Raw genomic sequence first — 5,874 nt, 5'->3', positions numbered from 1 at the left:
TGAGTGAAATACATGTCCACTGAAGGATTTTCACCTTGGGAGAATGAATATCTTCATTGTCATGCTGAAAAAATGCCCAATAATGCAGGGAATGAGGGGAGGGTAGCATCTTCTGTTTCAAGTTTTTGTATTACATCACACAGTGGTGTGTGAATTCATGACAGCGTTGATAAAGTACAACTCCCTCACACCTTCAGCACTCATACATCCCTATAGAAGAGCTTTACTACCACTGAACGTCACTGTGGGAACCAGGCGTTTCTCTCTGTACTCCTCCTCTAGCAACACCAGAACATTTTGGATGCTTTTGGATCCGAAATGATTGACTTGGTCTCTTGAGAGCAGAGTATGGATTCCCAGAAGTCTCTATTTTGTAAACATGGGCCCTGGAAGAGGTTAAACGAGTTTATTGTGCTTTGGCTTCAGTAGGTAATTCTAGTGGTGACAACAACCATGCATGTCACTTCTGCAGGCTGCGTCATACTCTGTGAGATAAAGTGTCACTCTTTTCATAGCTTTTGCCGGCTCTGAGACACTTGCGTGTTATTTCTCCTGCTCTTTTTCTAGCAAAAATTCACTCATCACTAAATGAAAACTTAAAGTGAAGACCTGATTATTTCAGGAGCCTTATCACAAGTCCATTGTTTTTGAATGTTGGTGCTACTTCTGCTATATTTTCACACTTAAAACAATAATTTGGTATTCCTCTTGTACCATTGTCCTCTTTTATGCTAAGAAATAAGTCACCTGGCAGTTCTCTCCCAAGTGGTTCCACTGCTGCCAGCATTAAGTCTGAGTATGATTCAGTGGGCTATATAACACTTTTAATTGTCAGGAAATTACTTGTCTTTAAAAGTTTTGGTTCAATATACTTACCTGTTGATCAAAAATAGCCTTAAACCTATACACTTTTTAAAATTTTTTATTTAGTAACTTTCAGGAGGGTGTACTCATTTTTGCAACACAACATTTTATCAGTTTGATAAGAAAATCTTATTTTGCTGAATAATTTTGCCATTCTTCTTTGGTAATTGATCGAGCAGGCTTGTTGGAACATTACATCTCCAAAGAACCCTAACATGTCTTCTAAGTAAAGAGTAATTGCTGAATTTGTTAAGTTTTAGAGGGGGTGTACTCATTTATGCTGTGCACTGTATATATATTTGTCATAATTACTACTTTTTATCTCAGAATTTTGACTTTTTGTGTCTTAAGGTTAATGGATTAATGGATAAAATCAAGTCCCGCCCTACACGTTTAATTTCACATAAAAACACTTCACATTGTGAAAGCAAAGCGAGTTTACATGTTTGACGTTGACATGTTTCTTTATGTGTGGATGTAAGAGAGAAAAATTTACTTATTTTAATGCTGCAATATAGTCCTCCAAACTCAATCCCAGCATGCCCTTGTGCTGACTGCCCTAGCAAATAACTCTGAAAACTGCTAGAAAAGAGCATTTACACCAGATTTCTGCTCTCGCAGTTCGGTTGCATAATGATATTGATAGTAAACATGTCTGTGGTTCATTTCATACACCAATGAATCGGCTTGTTGTGCACTGGATATGGCATGCGGTGTTCAACTGAACAGAATAACTATTCTCTTCCCCAGAAGGCAGTTCAGTCATGTGTACAGTGCAGAGTGGAATTATGGGATATATATTATGTGAATAACATTGTTTTCTGCAGTCTGTACCATGTTACTTGTCATTAAGCAGATCCCATCGACAACAAATCTTGTTCAATCCATCTTCAAATGTGACGGAGGGGGGGATTTTTTTAATCAAATAATTACTAATATTTTGATCTGTTCCTCACACAAAGATATTTTATGACTAGAGAAGACATGGAATATAGTGCAGAAGCCATATGGACTACTTTTATGGTATCATTTTTGGTGTTGTTTTGTCTTTCCACATGCGATTAAATGATGACAAAATGTTCATATTTGGGTGAACTTTTGCATAGCCACCAGAAATTGGGACAAAATCTGCATTTCTGTGTAATTTATGCAAATATATCACTGCTCTCAGTATGATAAACTAGTATGTGTAATGTAACATACAGCGAGAGAGTCACTGTGTGCAGAGCAGCCTGGCCTTAATTTAAACAGGCCCCACTGAGTCTGACAGCCCCCCCTGTTTACATGAATAAAATCGGAAACAAATGTGAACACAATCACCCCCTCCTCCACACACACACACACACACAGACATATCATCATCAGGCCACAGCTCTGTATCACTGTGCAGGATGATTGTATCTCCAAGAACCTGATGGTCTTCTTGTGAAAAGACGGGAACATAAAGAGAGGGAAAAAATACATTTTGTATTGCCTACAAACTAATGTTGCAAACACTAAAAATATTCCCTAATAAAGCTATATATTGTCTATTCATCTACTCCAGCCCAGACCCAAGAGACAGAAAGAGACTCAGTTTTATGGCCAATTCTCCTTTTGTGAATCTCACAAAAATCCCAGCATCAAAATGAAAAGCGTTAAGAAATTATTTTAGGATCTTGTTTTAGGATCAAAAAGTTTTTTTTTTTGCATTGTGTCATTACTTTCTTGACAATTACACACATTCATCTCCTAAACTCTCATTACCGTAACATACTTGGACATTTTGTCATTCCTATTCTACAAGATGCTGATTCTTATTAGATTCTCATTACTGTAATTTGTTTGTGTATTACAGTATAAATACTGTAATTCATTTATTATTAATTTTTTTTATTTAAAGGGGTGATGCTGCTAAAAAGAACATTATTTTGTGTATTTGGTGTAATGAAATGTGTTTATGCGGTTTAAGGTAAAAAAAACACATTATTTTTCCACATACTGTACATTATTGTTTCTCCTCTATGCCCCGCCTTTCTGAAACGCGTAGATTTTTACAAAGCTCATCGGTCTGAAAAGCGAGGTGTGCTCTGATTGGCCAGCTATCCAGTGCGTTGTGATTGGCCGAATACCTCAAGCGTGTGACGGAAATGTTATGCCCCTCACCATACTGTGATGCTGTGTCCCGACCAGTAACACTTCAAAGAGAAAGGAAAACTTGAAATCTCATCATATGACCCCTTTAAATCAGCATAAAACAGTACAAAACCTGCCATGTAGTATTTAATACTACACAATAATAATAATAAATAGTATTAAGGTAATGACAATAAATTTTTTTTTATATATAATTTTTTTTTCTTCCATTTCATAAATGAAAGGTTTCAGTTTTTGCATAATGGTAATAAAATTAGGGATTTTTTTTGCATTATGGTAATGAGAAATTCATATTTTTAGCATTACGGTAATGAGGATTTAGGGGGAAAAAAGAGCTAAAATGTCATGAAAAGGAGAAGCACATATGCATACAATGTTAATATTCAGAGATAATGTAGTCAAGCAATCATTATGGCAAAAAGTGATCAGAATTATTTTGATGTAACTGGTTGACCATATATTATCAAGCCTGTTACATGACTACTTATCAGACAAAAAAAATAATAAATAAAGGGAATTAATTATTTGATGGTGTTTGCATGAATTATTTAACCATTTTGTGACATAATTAGTATGCGTTTGTGTACATATATATATATATATATATATATATATATATATATAAATACATAAATATATATGTGAGTGTGTGCATGTGTGTGTATACACATACATACATACATACATACATACATAAACACACACAGACAGATAGATAGACAGACAGATAATGCATGTTTGTTAACTTATGCAAATATGGGTATTAGCATGAATAAATAATGAGTATGTGTGTCTGAGGCTGGTACTGTAAATTACAGCTCTAAGAGATGAACAGACAGAAAAGACACTGCTTGTGTACAGCACATCTCCATGGTAACAGAGATGGGCAGCAATTCCTTGTGTGCTTCCATAGTTACATGCCACATATGAAGAAAAACGACTGTTTCTCTCTGTAACACACACACACACACACACACAACTGGCTTCAGTCCGCTTAAAAGACTCACTTTAACCGTTGAGTTATAAATCAATTTTCTTTATTTAAATCAGTGGTCTGGCAGTACAATACAAACAAAACAAAAACCAAAAAGCAGAAAACAAACAAACAAAATGACCACAATACCCAAACTTGGCACTGGAAGAATGCGTGAGTGAATATATACAGTTTGTTCCATGTGTGAATGTGTACAAACACAGAAACATCACTGATCCAGCTTCCAAACGGCTGTCACGAGTACAAACACTAAAATTATTAGCATCATTAACAATACCGTCATTATTATGTCATTCATATTACAAACAGGCAGTAAACCGTTACATCACGGGTGCCTACGGTCTGGGAATGAAGCGCATGACCCAGAAACACCCGTCGGGCGTCAGCGAGGCCCTTCGTTCCCAGACTGTTAGATGCAACTCGACTAGGACATGAAACCAATAGCAAAGAAAAAACATGAACGCAAAACCATAAAAAAAGCAGCAAAGAGAACAATCGTGAGACTCAAGCGCCATTGCGACTCACTGGAACACTAAATGAATGAGCTGATGAAAAGGATGCAGGGTCATTGCAATGGAATGAGCGACGCGCTAAGTGAAGTGATGGATGGATGATGCACATGTGTGACATGCATGAGCAACGACTAAACACACTGCTGATGTTTTAAGGCCGATTCTCCGTGTGTGAAGCTCACAAAAACTCACACCAAAATCAAAAAGAAAAGCAATCAGAATTACATTTGATCCTCCTTTTTTAGTATCATAAAGCTTTTTGCATTGCGACATTACTTTCGTAACAAATTAAACAGTCATCTTCAATATTCTCATTACCACAACACAACCCTGGACATCTGACTTCCTCTTATCCTACAGGATGGTGAATCGAATTATATTCTCATTACTGTCGTTTTTAGTGTATTACAGTACAAATACTCAATGATTTACTTTTAAATTTAAATCTGCATAAAAGACAGTACAACAAAACCTAACCAATTTTAAAAAGCATTATGTTAATGACAATACATTATTTATTCGAATTTCAGTGATGAAAATGTTTCTTTTTTGCATTATGGAAATAAAAATGAGGGATTTTTCTGAATTATGGTAATGCAAATTATTTTTTTTTAGCATTGCGGTAATGAGAATTTAGAATCAATAGTGCTGAAATGTCATGAAAATAATGTTACAATACAAAAAAAAAAAAGGTAGCATTTCTTTAAAAGAAAACTGCTTGTTACTTTCTTTTGATTTTGCAGTGAAACGTGACCCACACACATTTTAGCTAGATGCGGAAACGAGGCTCTCGATTGTACGCGAAACATGCAGCAGAACGTTATCACTTCCCTTTCAAATGCAGTCTGATATTCATTCAGTTTTTTGACGAAGGTCCCTTAAACTGATCCTGGAACTGCAGGCGGAATGACATGAACAGAGAGTCTATACGTGAAGACTTCCAAATACCAATTTTCACAACTAAAATGAGACTCTGCTCATCACGAGTGCATTCAAAGCATTCTCAGCGACATTATTTGACAAAAACACGCTCTTCAGATGTTCTGTTAAATGCTATTTGGAGAAGTTGGACCCGGTCGCTACTGCATTTGTTCTCTCTCTATTTTCAGGGTATCCAATAATGGAGTGTGCAGATGCTGAGATTAAAGCCAGAAAAAGACATCACGGGAAGTTAAAGAAAGAAAGTAGACGTTTCAGCAAAAGCAATCTGCCTTTAAAAGTACGTCTTTGTGTTTGATACTATTGGCCACGATTATATTCTGCTTTTTTTTTTTATTAGCAAATTGGCTGGAGCGATTTTTATTCTTCCTACAAAAACAATTTTATTACCAAAGAAGGTTTTTTTTTTCTTAAAAATACATCCTTTTA

This window comes from Sinocyclocheilus rhinocerous, unplaced genomic scaffold (assembly GCF_001515625.1).
Source record: "Sinocyclocheilus rhinocerous isolate Xijiao unplaced genomic scaffold, SAMN03320098_v1.1 scaffold229, whole genome shotgun sequence".
Taxonomy (NCBI): domain Eukaryota; kingdom Metazoa; phylum Chordata; class Actinopteri; order Cypriniformes; family Cyprinidae; genus Sinocyclocheilus; species Sinocyclocheilus rhinocerous.
Note: the sequence above shows the minus strand (reverse complement) of the source record.